The following is a 19661-nucleotide window of genomic DNA, read 5'->3' on the forward strand; positions in this document are numbered from 1 at the left end:
TTCAATTGAAGTGTACTCAGTATAGAGCAGATATGGACGACGATAGGTTAGAAGACACCATGTACTTGCATCCCCCATTAAGAGTGGGGACTTTGGGAGACTTCTGTTCCCGGATCTAATTCGTGGATATTTTTGGGCTTTGGTCCGTTATTTTTCATGAAAGTTCATACCAACACAATGTATGTGCATTTTCAATATCATCACAAACAGGTGCTCTTAGTTTTCACATGACATATTTGAGCGTATGTTTTATTCAAAATTCAATAGAGATACGAAGAGTTGAAATATCGCACGTGTCCCACCCCCCAGTTAAGCCACATAATTTTCTGAGATAGCCATGAATTTCCTTTATTATAGTGTCCATATAAGCTTTGAATAGAACTAAATTAAATTTGAGTTGATGTAGTTTTCGATGGTCACCTGTCTACCCATAGTGCAACGTTTCGAAACACCAATTTCACCTTGAAAATAGTTATAGTTTTCCCATAGGGCAAATATTTTGCAAATTTTCTCGGACTACAAATATTTTATTTGACATGTAGGATGTATTATTAAACTTGTTTCCGCGAGTCTCTTGTACACTAAAATGCAAAGAAAATAATAGGGTAACAGACAAAAAAATAGTTTTGTTTTCTCAAACCTTCACAATTACATCGCACACATGAAATTAGTTTGAATATTAATAAACATTAGCAGAGAATCTTTTCACACAACTTAGAAATGGATAGAGAAATAGCAAGATAAATGTGAGTCGTGAGAGTTGCCACCAACATGTAGAAAGCGAGAGAGAGAGAGAGAGAGAGGGAGAGAAAGAGAGAGTGAGATAGAGATGGGGAGGGCATGTGAAGAATGGCAAATGATGGTTCATGCCGAGATCTTATTTTTATAGGTATATTATGCGATATATTGATTCCTTACATCCTTATTATAACTAATGTAAGTAGTAATTTTTGCGCCATAACCAATAAAATCTAAATTTTGCAAAGAGCTTAATTTTTGCTCGAGTTTTGGGATTCAAAAATACAGTTTCTTTCGGTGATGCCACGAGTATAATTGTATGAGAAGTCTTTCATCTAACTACTAGGTGAATTACTTGATGATCTGTATAGTTATATACCATCCAATATTTACTTGACGATTGAACGCAACGCCTAATCCAAGGGATAAATACATGAACTCTAGAAAAAAATTCACTATGAGCACATTATTTTGTTTTTGAAGTGAACTTACATATTGAGTTTTGAGAAATAGTTATAGGTAATTCACAAAATGTTTTTGAAATCAAATTCCTTGAATCACGTAGATGTGTTTTCATACCCCGATAATCAAAATCGGTTTAGTTTTACCCCTAAAACACCAGTAAAGCAATACTCTATATGAAACGGTCTCCTTTTTAATTAGTGAAAATTGGTAAGCGAGAAATAGAAATACAAAATGTTTAATATCTCCGTCGCTCGTGAACGGATTTTGACAATATATAGCTTGATAGAAAGATATTTTTACGAGGTTTCTAATTATGAGCAGGTTGTGGGCCTTTCATTTGAAACTAGTTTCATTAAGATCGGTTCAGCCATTGCTGAGATAATTACATGACATTTTGTACATACATACATACACACATACACACATACACACATACACACACACATACAGACATTGTCTCAATTTGTCGAGCTGAGTCGATTGGTATATGAGACTCGGCCCTCCAGGCCTCGGAAAAAGTTTTCAAAGTTTGAGCGAATCCTATACATTTCTTTTGTAAGAAATCTAGTCTAGTCTAGTCTAGTCGACACATACACAGCCAATACATGTAGGGATCCTGGAAAATTGCAAACGTTCGTCCACAATTTTTCTTGTCATTATCAATGTTTGTGGCACATATGGAATATGACACAAGCATTAAAGCGGCCAGGCCAACTGTGCAGCGTACAAAATAAAGATGATTCAAAATTATACGGCAATCAAATTATTCATTCAATGAATAATTTAATCAACGGATTATTTTGAACCTTGAATAAGGAAGAAACGTGGACAACCGTACACAACCGTTTCAATTTGATGGGGGTTCGATAAATCGTTGGGAGTGACTTTGCTAAGAGGGTTAATGTCACTCCTTTGGTCCTAGGTTCCTGGGATGGGACAGAAGTACTTAGCCCTGCCCAGGCTAATGAGCCAGGGTTATAGCGCCCTTACTCGCTCTCTGAAACAATAGAGAAAATTGGCGAAATCGGTTAATTAGTAGTAATATAAAACAAAAAACGCATAAAAATACAAACCAACAGACAACTCACCTTCGTCAAAAATCCATACAGGACTTCTATGTCCTAATAGGCAGTACAGGATCAGGAAAACAGAAACCTTCCGCATTCGTTGAGCGTTGACGGAAAACACAAATAACTGTACCGTATATTTCACAATAGGCCAAATCGATACTAAAAAAACGACTGAGAAGTCATTGCTAAATATTTCTATTTGGCTCAAAACAACAATAGTGATTCCTCAAACAAACACACAAACACGAAAAATAAAAACGATAAAAAACCATATCCAGTTCAATACAACGGATACGGTTCGCCGAAATTGTCATCATTAAGCTTCCTGTTCTCTAACGAGCTACTCACGTTTCCGTATAAAACGTTGACAAATTGCAAATACCTCGAAATATTACAAATTAGATGTGCAAGAATGGTAAATATAAAAGTGAAGTCCTCTCTCTAGAAACTCGTCTTCATCTGAGCGAGAAATAAATTCCGGCTCTACACTAGAACACCCTTTATCGCTTTCCAAAAGGTTGATTGAAGTTCGGCCAACCTGGATAAAATTGATCACAACAGAATTTCTATCCGGTTTTAAACAAGGTGCATGCAGACGACGGGATTTAAACGAACTTGAAACGACAGTTTCAATATTAAGGGTAGGATCATGGTACTTATCTGATACATGCTCCAGACTGCCATCATCCGGTTGAATGAATTCCTTTGGATCTGACAATTCTTCACCGGTTTTCTGTTTTGGTATTACGCTTTCGCGCACTAACACTCAACAATAAGAAAATTTCACCTAATTTCGAACTTAATTACGGCAATTCACTTCAATTATAAGAACTTTTCATTTCATAGGATAACGAAAACACGCAGTGAAAAAAAACACTTTCTTCCCTATACATTTCTTTTGTAAGAAATGTAAAAATATTTGAAAAAAATCTTCATCGACTCCTACACTGAAAAAAGTGATTTTTAAAATTTAAAGTCGATTTGCAAAAAAAAAAACCATCTTTGATTTGGACGAAATTTTGTTCCAAAATAGGTAATTCTGTCCCCTACCTACCGTCAAAAATTCAAGTTGGGAACTTTCAAGGAAAAAAAGTTATTTGAAAAGAACTTTTCCTTGTCCAAGCTGATTTTTTTTCAGGGCATTTTTATCGAAAATTAAACCAATAAAAGTCATAATCATCTCAGAATCCAATTTCCCAACTGCTAGTTGCTTGATACATGCAAAAAGTATCAGTAACAAATTTGATATATATTCATAACAAACTTGAATGAGGGCAAAAACAAGCCGAGATTTAACCCATTCATGCCCATGTTGTTTGTGGACAACAACGTTTTTAAACAGCTATAACTTTTGATTGAGGCGAGATTTGCTCACAAAAACAAGTAAGGCTCATTAATGTGATTATTGCCTTTAATTTGAGTATTAACAGTTACAAGGATCAGCTCTAGAACTGAAGTTATTGCAATTAGTCTGATTGGATTCCGATGGAGCAGTGCTGCCAGGGACAGTTTACGTTAACGACGGAAAACGATTTTTTCGTATATCTTCGTTATGGTGCAATATTATTAAAAACTGATAAAACTTATCAATTTAGACTGTCGTTAGCTACGTTTTCCACGTAATCAGACTAATGTAATGATTCTAGGAGAATTGTATTGAGCATTAGAAGGTAATTATTGACCAGCTTCTAGCACTGCCATGGAAGCAATTATCTTCATGAAAACAGGCTTTTCGTGTTTCTTGACCCAACCGTTTGCAAGGAAAAATAGTTTTGAAATCCTACATGCACTAGAAAAAAGTTGGGCATGAAAGGGTTAACTAAATACCACTTGGCCGTGTACGAAGAAGTATGCTGTCTATGTACCCGCCCGGGAAGTAGAGATTGATGGTGCAGTCTCCAACAATGGCGTATATTGCGATGTATGGGGTTCGCTCCTTCAAGAACCCTTTGCTCCAGCCAGTGAAAATTCTGGTTCGCAAGCAATTGCGTTCAGGAAAAATCAAGCAGTATATGAAAACAACTTATTTTCCATCAGCCTCATTTCGAACCTTTCGCCGAATCTGCTCTTCCAAACTTTGATCTTTTGGATGGGTCTACCTGTTCGCGTTTTTGTGCTGCTTGGCATGAACTGCCGTCGTTACAAACAAATGGGCCTACAGCGACTTATTGTATAAACAAGGTACGCTGTGGAAAATGCGAAGAGAACCATGAAAAGTTTTCCTGCTGTGGAGAGACTCCGCATGATCTCTCGACATATCCCGCATATAAATTATGTGGGGACAAAATGAAACATTATTTTAAGGAACGCTCTGATAAGAAATGCAAAAGAGCGCTACGCCACCGACAACGACTAATTTCTACGTTTGTTTGTTCGCTAAAGAGCGAGAGTCTGACCATCCCATTGTGGGAACATCTTCTAATGCGCCTATAAATTTCCGAAAGAAGAAAATCAGTTTCCTCTCCTAAGCTGCCTCATAAAGGCATGAGAGTGCTCCTTGAAGGGTGCTGTTACAAAACCGAAGTTCCTGGTCTCGATAATCTTGGAAGCTAGTATGAATTTCCACATAGGACATCAAACACCCCAAGTGTTCCTATATTTCAGTCTCTACATATTCCCTCAGGTTTTACACAATGCATTTGCACTACGATTAAATGTCAGACGAAATAAGTACCCGACGCGAACAACCGTGAACAGTCTCCTATTTCGTGGTGGGCAGAGATTGCTTAGAATTGTACGCGAAATGGACAAATGCAAATGAAAAACTGGATGAAAGCTGAAAAACGCGATTATTGGCACCGGTCCGTCGACGAATTAATGGACGGATCATCAGAGAAACAATGTTTCGTCTGGTGGCTAGGGCCTACGTTGTGTATTCGATTCATCCTGTGATTGGAGTACACGAAACGTTCGTCATATGATGACAGCTATGCATCGCTTTTATGTTAATTATTATGACAGTAGCACACTACTAAGTGCAATCATAAAAGAGGCTGTGCTGGTTTTTTTGTTAATAAAATGGCGAAATTGCTAACTGAGAACTTCCGCCGTTTTATGAGTAGAAAGCCCCCTTAATTGGAAAGTTATCCCGAAAACTCAACGTGGGGTTAGGTATTTTAAACATAGAATGTGTATGCAAAGTTTGAAATAAATCGGTCGAGTAGTTTTTGAATGGCAGTTCACACCGCAAATCATGTTTTTCCAGACACGTTCCACAAAAAGCTTCGCCACCGAATCGCTTGTAGATATTTTTGCAAGAAAAAAATACAAATTGTTATTGAAATGATGTAGTATAATGTACAAAAGTTTTGATCAATTCTCTTCACCAATCTTTCTAAAAAAAAATAGCAAAAAACTGATTTTTTTGAACGCTGAAACCCTTATCCCCCCCTTAAGAACAAGAAAATGTTTTAAATGTAATTGATTCACGGATAATCTGTCACTAAAAATGTTATTCAAATAATAACTTTAAACGACAAGTTTCGGCTTCACTGTGTCTCATCGGCATAAACAGAACTTCTGCTCGAACGGGACATCACGTTTGATCAGTCGTTCGATTGAAACACATAGTGTGTTTTAGTTTTAAGGGATTTGCGTCAAGCCGGCGCTAATCTATTCCGACAATAAGTTAGTGTCGGTTTCTGATGAGGCGAAGCCGAAACGCAACATAGTATGAAATAAGGATTTGTGCCCTCCTGTACAAAGACTGGTTTTTACCAACAAATTTTCACCCTAGTGAGAAATTTTGGTTTTTACCAAATTTTCCTCCTTAGGGTGAAATATAGCATAAAACTTTAAACGTGTTCTTAATTTGTAGACAAAAATACAATTTTCCATAGGATGATATTAACTGTCTTTTGAAATCAAAGTTCTTGTAATTTTTTATTTCAAAAAGAAGAATTTCTTAATGAAATTACGACACTTTGAAAGGTTTCTCTACAAGGAACAATGGCTTTTTCGGGAAAAAAAGAAATTAAAATTAAAAGAAATAGCTTATTTTCAACCTTTTTGATGGTATCCAAAGGAAGAAAACAGATAGAAATGGTGAATTAGGCGAAAGCAATTATTATGGGAAAAAATCCCCACGGAGGCAGGAGTCGAACCTGCAACCCTTGGGACTTCGGCCTAAGGCACAAACCCTTATTCTATCCCTGGGATATAATGACGTCCCAGAACGAACACACGATTATCGCATTCGCTTTTTTATTTCGATCAGCTAGAGATTATTGAGTAGGGAAAGAGCCATGTGAAATATACAGATCGGTAAATTAGAAGTGGCGGGGTCATTACAAACAGGCTTAAAATCTTACAAACTAATCTTTTGTCTTCCGCTGGCAGGAGTCGAGCTAGGGCAGCAGTGGCGTAGTCAGATATTCGTTTTGGCGGGGGTTTTGATGAAAATCGACTATGGAAAATGCTAGAATTTAATGTAACTTTTATAAAATAAATTACGAACAAGAAGAATTTATATACAATAGCTATCAAACCTCCACAGATAACTTTCTTTTGCAACAAGTTATAAAAATTGAAGAAAATGCATTTTTTTTACGTTTTTTTTATTTTCGAGACTTTTTTGATTAAAGTGCTACGTTTGTGCATCGTTTCTAATGTGCTTTAGACAGGATAATAATAGTTGATTGAATGTGTTTTTAGGCACTTAAACAATTCTTATTTATTTTATTAGTATTCTTCATTATTTAACTTTAGCTTAATAATTTTTTGGGGAGTTATATATTTTTATCTTGTTTATTTGCCTACGTTTTTTGCTATTTGACATTTTTATGTTACGTTACATTTTTTTAAATTTTCGTTTATATTTTGTTCTACATTTGCATTTCTATTTTCCAATTTGTTTGATCTTTGCATTTTCATTTATTCAATTTTTTACCTGATTGTTGACGTATTTCTTTACTTTTTCATTTTTGGCATGTGAGGAATTCCACTAAGATCCGTCCGAAAATAATTGAAATCCTGATCGACCATCTTGGATTCCTATGAAATTTTACACATTTCATCGGCATGGAAGACTAAACATTTTCCACAATCAGTAAGATTATTTTATAGAGCAATTTTTTAAAAGGGCGTAAACATTTCTACGCGCATTAATTTTAAATTTTTTTTTGTCCGATTACTGTATTTTATACAGCAAAACTTTCTGAGGATGCGTTTGAGAGAATGAATATTTATGTGCAAAAAAATATGCACTGAAAAAAATGTTGTGTCATTTTTCACAAAAATAAAAATTTGTGTTAAAAATTTAAATTATAAAAATACCCATTTTTTCTATTTTTTGTATTTTGTCAATAAATACCTTAAGAGAAAAGAAACATTTTGAATGTGATTTATACATGTTTTAAATGTCATGCAAATTGACATACAAAACTGTAATTTTATTACAGAATATAATTCTATCTCTCATTTTAAATCAAAATGTATTTAACAAAAATCTTCCAAAATGCGATAGTTTTCGAGATATTTGGAATTTTGTTCCAACAAAAACAGGTCATTCGTGTGATTATGCTCTTTTTAAAAGTTATTCGCGTTACCCGATCATAAAATGTCAAAAATCTAATGTTAATCGTTTTAAGGACGTAAACGAAACTTTTTCAGTGTATTTGGATCATGGAGCAGCTTTCAATAATTTTTTTTAACAACAATTTTTGACATATTTTTATAATTTTTACTATTTGCAGTTTAAAATACAATTTACTTTTGGAATATGATTCTAAACGCTTTTTTTAATCAAAATGCTAATAACAAAAATTTTCTGAAATGTAGTAGTTCTCGAGATATTTCCAATTTTTTATTTAACAACACAATTCTTTTGTTTTCTTACGACCTTTTCAGAAGTTATTCGCGTGTCTCCATCAACAATAATAACTTTTTCAAAAGGCCCATAACATTTCCTGTAACTTTATCTTTGACATCAAGGTGATATTGTAAACCATTTGAAAGCTATACTAAAACAATCAAAATACTATTCAACCATAGGGTCTTATGATTAAACTAAATAGTTATATTTTGGTTGTTTTCGTATAGCTTTCAAATGGTTTACAAAAAATGTTATGTAATGAGCCTTTTGAAAAACTTATTATTGTTGATTGATAAACGCGAATAACTTCTGAAAAGGTCGTAAGAAAACAAAAGAGTTTGGTTGTCAAAACGAAATATAAAACATCTCGAGAACTACTACATTTCAGAAAATTTTTGTTATCAGCATTTTAATTTAAAATAGCGTTTAAAATCATATTCAAAAAGAAAATTGTATTTTTAACTGCAAATAGTATGAATTATCAAAATATGTCAAAAGTTGTTGTTAAGAAAACTTTCATTGAAAGCTCCTCCATGATCCAAATACACTGAAAAAGTTTCTTTTGCATCTTTAAGACGATAAACATTAGAGTTTTGGCATTTTATGATGGGGTAACGCGAATAACTTTTAAAAGAGGCATAATCATACGAATTGACTGTTTTTGTTGGAACAAAATTCCAAATATCTCGGAAACTATCGCATTTTGGAAGATTTTTGTTAAATACATTTTGATTTAAAATAAGACTAAGAATTATATTCTGTAATAAAATTACAGTTTTGTATGTCAATTAGTATGAAATTTAAAAACATGTATAAATTTATTGTTAGAAAACTTTTTTACCGATAAGTTCTCCATCATACAATCATATTCAAAATATTTCTTTTTTTCTTTAGGTTTTTGTTTCTAAAATAAAGTTAGAAAAAATGGTTTTTTTTGCAATTTATATTTTTAACACTATTTGTTGTTTTTGTGAAAAATGACACAACATTTTTTCAGTGTATATTTTTTCGCACATAAATATTAATTCCTTGAAACTCGTTCTCAGAAGGTTTTGCTGTATAAAATACAGTAATCGAACAAAAAAGTGTAAATGTTTACGCCCTTTTGAAAAATTGCTCTTGTATCAAAATATTTCAATTGTCAGAGATTCATAAACCGAACACAACTTAAAAGTTTCGTTCGAATCGACGATGGTCATATTGTGTGGTCGGCCGGTTTCTCATGAAATCCCTCATGTACATCTGTACTGACAGAAACCGCTTTTTTAAATTTTAGCCATCCCTTTACCCTTTACCGAATAAAATTATAGCTATCTGACATGTGTGCTCTTTGATACCTCTTCTAGCCAGATTTAATTGGCCACACAAATAATAGCATAGCATAGCAAAAACGATTGCACGAATAATGGGTGACTGAAACAGTGAACTGTTTTTATACAATAGCCTATAGTTCACTGCACACTTGACCACGTCGCTAGAGTGAAGGAAATGTTAATTGAATATTTTGCATGTTTATTTGATTTTCATATACAGCTCTGTATTGTTTTGTGTATCTTATCAGCTCGCTTATTTTTTTTATTATTTTATTTATCCTGTCTTCCTTTTCACGAGTGCTATCTATGATTATTGAATGATTTTGTATCCTCAAGCATTTGATTTGGAATCAGGGCAATGTGTTAAGAAAAGACCGATTTGTCCGCGTATTTTTCAATATCCTGCTATCTGAAATGATAATAAAATTAATTCCTTCATCCTATGGTAATATTCTATTCTAATAATTAATTGAGGGGCTGTCTGCCGATTTTTAACTGAAATACTATTCAAGAATAAGTCAGAAAACCACGATTGACCCCGTTCAACATTGGTTTGGCCTTACCAAGCCATAACGCGGGTGGCGTCGTGTAAACTATCGAATGGGAGTTGAGAACAGATAGAAACAATATGTGATGGTGTTCCAAATGGTTGAAGACAATCTGTCTTGAATCCTCCATCGAATTTAGTTTGCATAGCGTGCATAACTAGAGTGACTGCTCTCCATTTACCCAAACCAACTTTTTCGTACAGTTATTATCTAAGTATTATTTTTTCTCTATTTCAGTTCGGTAATGTTGTAGTCCTCATCAATAAGTTTGTTTGTTGTTTTTCGTTTTTTTTTCAATCTTCAATAATCTAACTTTCACTGTGCTATATTTTTTCTTAGTCAAGAATAATTTGGATAAAAACTAGTTTTTCTCCACCAATTTTTTTAAACAAATATTTTAAACCACATTTGTGAGGTAAGGGCACCAAACCTATAACTAAACTAGTTATGGAATTTTCGTTTCGACTTCCTCTCATCGGAATTCGACACTATATTAGTGACAGGACTAGGCTAGCGCCGTAGTGACACTAGCTCCAAAAACGAAAACACAATTCTGATGAGACGAGGTCGAAACGCAAATTTCGTAACTAATTTATTTATAGGTTTAACGCGCAAATGTGATTTTAAATAATTTTCTCCTTAGTGGAGGAAAACTAGATTTTACTCAATTTTTTCCCCATTAAGAAAAATTATAGCCTCGTGCTACCCAAACCAAATAATTCGATTACACTAGTTGCTCATTTGCTTCAAATGAACTTGTGTTCTTGGGGGACATCACACTTGACAAGGAAATTGCTAAGGAACACAATTGGTGTCTCTGTTTTTTGGAGTTAGCGTCAATCCTGCGCTAGCTTAGTCCCGTCACTAAGTTTGTGTCGGATTCTGATGAGACGAAGTTAAAACGCAAATTCCATATCTAATTTAATCTAACTTTCGCTTTTAATTGACACCTCAAGTGCCGATATTTACTCCTATTACAAAGAAATGTCTTCCGACTTACGATTTCCGCATATACTTGCACCGAAACACCACCGTCGCAAGGATGTCTGACAAAGCATCGTAAACTTGCTACTGCGAATTGGTCTGCGTTATTTGCGTTTGTTTTTTTTTTCTACACCATACTAGCGAGTGAAACTAATATTTTATCACCATAACTGGCTGTTTGGTTGAAAAACATAGCATAGGGATAAATATTGTAACGAGGGGATTGGCGTTGGTTTTAATTAAAACATGTACGATTCGGAAATGAAATCATGTTGGTACCGTGTTACTAAATTCAAGCGAGAGACAGTGTGCGGGGTGAGTTTTATTATGTGTATCAAACTATGTGAAATGTTTGTTCAACGCTAGATCCATTTTTTGACGTAGAACTACGTCTTTGTTTTCGATATAGGGGTGCACGTTGCAAATTTTACAAAAATGGTATGTAACGAAAAGTGGTCCAATTTTAAACGCATATAATTCAGCCATCTCACGATAAATTTTCAAATTTTTTGCGCATATCGCCCCGAAATACTTCTAAGAATAGATTCCAATAGATAAACCCAAAGATTTTTGATATCATGGCATTAAAAATTTAAATAATGGGCAACCTAGTCAAAATATCGCGCATTTACACACAGAAGATAGCGCTTCCCTAGTCCAGCACGACAGATTTGTGTACCTAGCGCGTTACGCTTCTATGAATTACGTCATAATCGACTATTTAAACGGACGGATTTCGCCAGAGCAGCTCAGTTGCCGTTGAGCGACAGACGAAGCAGGTCACTGCGTTGTGTTTTTTTCTGCCTGTGGAGGTACGCTACCCAGTGAATGCGACTGTGCTATCTTTTGTGTTGTGCTCGTTTCCAGCACACTTTTATGTATAATTATTCGTACACACAATAGTTTGTACATGCGAGCTCCATTTGCAAACACGGTTAACATAGTGTCGTGGTATTAGTTGTCTCTTTCGCTCTACCCATCATCATCAGCGTTGATTCATTTTGCTTTGTGCGCTTGGGTTTAATGTTTGAGGTGAATGTGTAGGTAGGTAGATCTAATTTGTTACTAAATTGAACAACGAAAGTTTATTATTTACTTTTTTCCTTTTTTATTTCGACTATGTTAGTCACATTTTCTTTTTTACGTTTTAACGACATTCAATTAGCTAGAGATTACTGGGTAGGGAAAGTTATGAAACTTAGAGCCATAGTACTCAAGTGAGAGCAAGGATGTGAAGTAAACAGATCGGAAAACTAGAAGTGGCAGGGTCATTAGAACAGGCTTAATATCGTGCGGGCTTAATTTTTGCCTTCTGATAATGAGGGTCGAGCTTAGCTTTCTGCCTAAGCTCGACCCTCATTATCAGAAGGCAAAAATTAAGCCCGCACGATATTAAGCCTGTTCTAATGACCCTGCCACTTCTAGTTTTCCGATCTGTTTACTTCACATCCTTGCTCTCACTTGAGTACTATGGCTCTAAGTTTCATAACTTTCCCTACCCAGTAATCTCTAGCTAATTGAATGTCGTTAAAACGTTTATTATTTACGTTCGATCAATTCATTGATTCATTTCCCCTTCACGTGATTCATTTTCACTCAGCCTATAGTATTTTGATTCTACTAATAGGTACATACTACAAAGCCTATTTATGAATGAATACACTACCACTTGAAAAACCGTTGCAAAAACGCATCTTGTCCATATATAAAATTGTTTTTGATTCTTGTAGATTTATAGTTTCGATATATGATTAAGACCACTGCATTCGCTATATTTTTATGCGTACTTTAGGAAAGTTACAATAATGGCAAAATATAACTAGAATGCTTGGTCTATACATGAAATGTGATTATATTGTCTAAAATTTGATTTTTCTTCACTGGTCCGGGTTTTTTACCACACACAATCGAAAAGTTTTTACAAACTAATCTTATGCTATAAAGATTTAGTTCCAGATATTAGTTCGGTCACAGTTTTCTATCTTCTTTCTTCAGAACTTCTTAAATAAGTTTAATCGGATTCGATCACCTACTACAAATGAAATGACCTGATAACCAAGAAGGTTTGGTTCAATATGTAATATTCGATGTTGATTAGTTGTGATTAAACCATACGTAAGAAATATATTTGATTTATTATTACTATAAATGTACTAAGAAAATAAATATTTTACATTAAGTAGTATAGTCCTACGTCTACAGTTCGTGCAACCCATAGGGCTGCCCCTTGTAGTTTTTTCTTCTAAAAGTGTATTATAGGTTGATTTGAAATAGATTATGTTACACAATGTTTATATTGTTTTTATACAATATTGTAACTACTTAAAATTTAAAGGTTTAAATATCGCTGATCGATATTCGTAGACCGAATAAGATTTGTAGCTTCCATAATGCCGACCGGGCAAATCGCTTCACAAAATTTATTGTATATAGACACAACGAAAATCCTGAACTAATCACTCGTAAACTGACTAGAACTAAATAGAGTATTTTTCCAAAATCGATAGGGCGCGATGTGTGGAAATGGTCAAAATGTCGATTGTCAACTTTGGAAGCTGAAAGCAAGTAAAGATTTCTAACTTCGATGTCCACCACATTGAGATACAACAATTTTTTCTCCCAATTACACTAGTTCACAAGAAAAATGAGGCTTCAAGAAAAAGTATTTTTTAAACTAATTTTGGGTCGCTGAACACGAAAGTAATATGCTATATTTTTTTTCATACTATATTGCGTTTCGGCTTCGCCTCATCAGAAACCGACACTAACACATTGTCGGAATAGATTAGCGCCGGCTTGACGCAAATCCCTTAAAACTAAAACACACTATGTGTTTCAATCAAACGACTGATCAAACGTGATGTCCCGTTCGAGCAGAAGTAATATTTATTTTTTTGTTCAAAGAAGCGATTTTGTGATTTTCTCAAAAAACTCGTTTTTGAGCACTTTTTGTAGTTTTTAGTCAATATTTCGTGTCAAAATCATTCAATTAATTTAGTTAATATGCAGGTTGAAAGGTGCCGAGATGCCCTTTCCAAAAACATATAATAGGGTAAGGTGGGGCAAACCCGACCGTTGGGTAAACCCGACCCCCCTCTGTTACCGAAAATCAGAAGCACTCCGCGAACTAATATCAATTTTGTCGTGTAGAGCATCGAAAATAATCATAATGGTGGTATGACAGCATTTTATTAGTCTACATTGAGATGATCATACGATAAAAAGTGTGTTTTTACAACTTTTGATTTGACTTTTGTGCATCTTTGACTACAGGATATTTCTGATTGTTAAAGTGATTCAATTATAAATGTAAGTGGATTTAAATTCTTCGATTTAAGTCCTACAAAGTGCATAGATGAATTTAGGTCAACCTTTTTCATATTTTTTCTTAATTGCATCGTAATGAAAAATGACGCGGTGGGGCAAATCCGACCTCTAAATATTGGGGTAAATCCGACCGCTTTTTTGCTAAGAAAATTTTTATTTATCAAATTGAGATATATTTTTTATTGTTATTATTTATTATTTTTATGCACAATGGTTCATAATTACAAACGAAAGACACAAAACATGATGAGTATAGTATTCGTCGAGCAATTGCTCCGATGCAAAGGGGAATATCATTACGTGCCACTGCTCGTTATTTTAGCATTCCAAGATTGACATTGAACTCCATTTTCTTCATGTTACAATTCAATAACACAACATTCATTGATTTATCATTGAAAAACCATAAAATTTGAGTAATATCTGCACTAAATCAACCAAAAACATAAGGGGTCGGCTTTACCCCACCATTTTTGAAAACAGCAAAAATGAACATGGAAAATGGACCTTTTAAAATCTAAGATAACAAATAATATGATTACGTTAATTTTAAGACCAATATCACTAACATCGGATGAAAAATGTTGATGCTATGGCACATTGAGCGAAATAGAAATTTTATGATTTTAGCGGACCTGCTCTGGTGCGGCGCACAGTGGCCGGAGGCTGGCCAAAATCTCAAAAATTTATTTCTGAAATATTGATATTTTATATTTTTCCTAAATATCTCATATATTGAATGATGTATATTCAAAATTTTATAAACATTGGATAAGAACACGATTTTTAACATGAGTTTAAACGTAGCAAAGTCCGGAATTTTTAATGATTTCTTTTCCGGAACCACCATTGCTCTGTTCACTTCAAATGCATGTTGCTCTTTTGATTTTAGTCCGATTTTAGCACAACTAGTTTCATTGTGTAGAGGAACAAAGAACTTGATTAGTGAATAAAATTCAGTTGGTAAATTTGCTTGAAACTATGACTTTTTAGTTTAAATATGTTTGAGGTGGTCAGATCAAAAATACTTTTTTCACTAATGTATTCTGTAATAATTTCGGAATCATTTCGGAACGGTCACATAGTATACATTGTATGGGAAATAACCTCTACTTTTCAAATATCATGGTCTCGTTCTGCGCCTAGGTGCGCAAAAAGTTTTAAGGAGATTTTGAAGCTTTGTTGCTGATATGGAGGCGCATGGTGTTTTGTTTAAAATACTTAGACAATCTACAGTAAACCAATATGTTATACATTGGATTTAAAGTAGTATTCTTCATTTTTTATGATATTGCTGACAATGGTGAACAGTAACGGATAATCTATCATGAAAACGGGATCATAGTTATAAGAAAGGTTCAATGACACTGTATGGACTTTTGACATCAAAAATGAGCTCAACACCTCAAAATTAGCTTAAATTGTGATTTTCAGCCACGTAATTTTCTGTGAACTGAGAATCTGCTCCTTTTATTCGTAAAATATGTACTCACCACAGACAAAACAAAACTTTTCCAACGTTATTTCCACATTTTAAAAAGAGTACTTAGTTGTACAATGAAATATCCAAAACCATTCAAATGCCGCAGGATGGATGGATGCAAGCTCGAGAAGACAGTACCAAACACAAACAATAACTATCAAGTATAGAAGATTATTTCAGCTGATAGTATGATTGCGCGAAAAACAAAAAGTTACAATTTTCACTCAGTGCTTCATACCTACATATCTTCATATCTACATTTTTCATCCGACTTTTGTGACCATTGGATTAAAATTTATGCAAAAAGATTATTTATCTCATTAGATTCTAAAAGAATTTTCTTCTGTCCTTGATTTATTATTAAGCTTCGAGAGGACATATACCCTCTTTGGCTTTACCTGGAGTAACAGAAAGTAATCCGTTCAGATATCCTGGTATGCTGGTCAACGGTAATTGCTATTCGTCACGACTAATTTGCTGACGCTTTCTTTCAACAAGCTTCCTATACACAGCGCATTCGAAACTGTAGGCTGCATGTTTTGTCTCCAGATTCAGCTTCCGGTCCTTATTCATCTGAGCGCAATTAGCACAGCAAAGTAATTCTGATGCACATTCTGCTGTAATGTGGTCCCCTGCGCATTTAGAGCAGACCTGAGAGTTTTTACATTCAGTACTCTTATGTCCATACGCACAGCATTTAAAGCAACGTACTATTCCAAAACACTCAACCACTCTACATCTTTCCCAGCCAATGTTTACACGCCCTAACTTGAGCATGGTCTCAAACGAATCAGCATTCACTTCAATCACATAATTATATGCTATGTAATCATTCCGCTTAGTTTTAAATAACGTTATGAGTTTTAACTCTGTTAAGTTCACTGATTCATTTTGTTCTTCCAGGCTATTTTTAAGTTCACTCTCTGACAACTGTTCCGCAATCCCCACAATCTTCAATCTTGGTTTTGCCGGTTTCGGAACTGAGATTTCATAATTCTCCCCAAACTTCTCTCTCACCACTGCCACAACTGATTCTATTGCCTCCGCACTTTTCACACCGAGGATGATTGAGCCACCATTGCCTTCTCGAACAGTTTGAATTTTATTCGATGCACGGTCAATTTGGCTACGCAATTCATTTTTTGTTTTCCTAGCACTTTGATTCAATTCTTTAGGGCGCACTAAAATAACGGGTTCATTCTTACGAGGCTGTTTAGTAATAAATGTACATTTCTCGACAAACATACGATTACGGCTTAAAAGCCAACTGTCAAAATTATCTTTGGAAGGATATTCCGGACAAATCGTTACTCGCTCAACGCAGTTCATAGCAGTTAATGCAAGAGAAAACGTTTTTGTTTTGTTTACTATAAAGAGAATTTTGACAGTGGGCTTTTAAGCCGTAATCATATGTTTGTCGAGATTTGATCTACGCATATTATACATGTTCGGAAAGGGCACATCAATACCTTTCGAACTGTTTCGATCGGATCCTATTTGAACAAGATATTGACAAATAACTAAAATAGTGCCCAAAACACCTTTTTCAAAGAAATCTTAAAAATGCTTCTTTGAAAAAAAAATGGACTTTGTTTTCGTATTCAGCGATCCAAAATTAACTGAGGAAACACCTTTCTTCTTAGCTTATCGCGATTACCTTAAAATTGTTAAAATCTTTCACATTAGATTCTGAAAATATGAAAAATTATTTTACTATAATAAAAAATAGAGCAAAGACAAAAAAGCGGAAGCAAAAGAATTTTTTTTAAGCTCGGACTTCTTTGAAAGAGAAATAGAGTATTATTTTCGTATTCAGCGACCCAAAATTAATCTAGAAAGCACTTTTTCTCGTAACTTCATTTTTCTTGTAAACTAGTCTAATCTTATTTAAGATCAAAAGAGATATGTGAAAAACAGAGCAATTTTCACTCGGTGCCAAATAACATCACCAGTTTTTGTCGGATTTTCGTGATCTTAGGCTTAAAATTCACGTGAGAAGTTTGCCTGTCACATAAGATTTCAAAAGATTTTTTTCGCTGATTTATTTTTTTATGAAAAATCAACTAAATATTAGTAATTTTACCAAACACTACTTTTTTTGACTGCTCTTAACCCTAAATTATTGATATTTTATCCTAGCATGTTATACATTTTTGGAATGGGCACATCAATACCTTTCGAATGGTGAGTAATCGGTAGATTTTTGTGGTGGTAATCGAAAGATTTTTTCCTGAGATATTGACCAAAAACTGCAAATAGTGCTTAAAAACACCTTTTTTAAAAAATCACAAAAACGGTTCTTTGAAAAAGAAAATGAATATTGCTCAGCGACCCAAAATTGACTTAGAAAACACCTTTTTTCTTAACTTCATGCAATTAACCCAAAATTTGTAAACTAGTGTTATGAATGGGAATAGGTCGTATAAGATCTAAATCTAAAGAAAAACGACGTTATGACGTTCAAATTTCCTTCGTAATGAATAACAAAACAATTTGATGCTTTTTGGATAAAAGATCGTATAGTAAAAAACATTCAAGTATAAAAGAAATCTGGTTTGGCAAGCAATTTGTACATACGTACTGTTATCGTTTCGTTAATGATTAGAAATCCAGAAAATCATCAACAAATCATACTTTCCTCTACCATCTTTATATTTAACAAGGTCGATTCCGCCAGATATCAAGCAATTGTTGATACTGTCAGTTATTTAATTGTCAGATAAAGACATTATGGCAGAGAAATATCCCAATTTTATGCGCAAGTACTTCCCCATTCTAAACACCATTTGGCGAAATATTAGCATGCCAACGCACGTTCAGCGAAGTAAACCGAACCGAAATCATAAACAACACTGCCTGTAATGACGGTATCTCGTTCGGCGTTATTAACTCGACATCGAGACTTATTAACTCGCTACCGAGCTACCGTATGTGATGCCGAACCGAAGATGATCTCTTCCGCCGAAATGAGTTTATTTTATGGCGGTAATCAAATGGGAAATCGTTTCGGCGGATTTCGGGTCCATTAAGAAATCGTCATCATCGGGGAACGTGTTGTCGTAAATATGTTGTGACGAGGATGAAACTGAGCCGCAAGTACGAGAAGATGTAGAGGTACGACTCCATTAAAGCTGATCACACACGAGGTGACAGGACACACGCCATAAAAAAATTTCGCCATGGATTTTTTTCTACCTATTCCAAAGCTGATGTAGCCGCGTTGGAATAGCTAGAACAAAATCCATAGTGAAATTTTTTTGTGGCGTGTGTCCTGTCACCTCGTGTGCGTACAGCTTAAAAATCAGACGCCGACCGAAGGGCGCGTGGAAATTCATAATTATTATCAATCTTCTTGAGAATTCATAATTATTGTCAATCTACTTTCCCTCTATCTACATCTCTACTGAAAAATACCCCCACCGAATTCAATTTAAGCCAGTTTTCTAGTTCCCCCCGAAACAAACTCTGAAAAGAGTGAAAATTAAAACAACCTCCTGCTTTTCTCTTACGAGTTAAGCAAACATTCCTGAACAAAGGATGCAGCCGGGGTCCTGTCGACACTTTCATGCATGGCCGAGTTGCCGAGCGGGAATCATTTCGTGCAGAAACATCACTTTGTTCGTGTTGTTCGTGCGGGGGCCTTTGATGATGGCAGAAGCAAAGCCCCGTATAGACTGCGCTGCACCCTGTAAGCGGTACGTATTGTATGTATGTGGGTTGGTCCTTCATCACAATGTACCGCGGCGTTTGAACTAAGCCGGGCCTGGAAGTGAACCGTGATTTGGGCGCACTAGTCAAAGAAGCATCCGGGTTTTCGCGCGGCAGCAATAAGCGCGACCTTACCGTCCGGATGGATTAATGTTCGTGGGCGAGTAATTAAAATAATACACGTGGGTTGGGTTGACATTTGCAGAGATGAGT

The 19661-nt window shown here is 34.8% G+C and overlaps 1 protein-coding gene across 4 annotated transcripts in view; it reads left to right on the top strand.

Moving 5' to 3' along the window:
- LOC131689676 (atypical protein kinase C) overlaps positions 1-19661 on the top strand; it is a 481953-nt gene that overhangs the window by 355868 nt on the left and 106424 nt on the right. The gene's annotated exons all lie outside the window — the stretch shown is intronic.

Source organism: Topomyia yanbarensis, chromosome 3 (assembly GCF_030247195.1).
Source record: "Topomyia yanbarensis strain Yona2022 chromosome 3, ASM3024719v1, whole genome shotgun sequence".
Classification (NCBI taxonomy): Eukaryota; Metazoa; Arthropoda; class Insecta; order Diptera; family Culicidae; genus Topomyia; species Topomyia yanbarensis.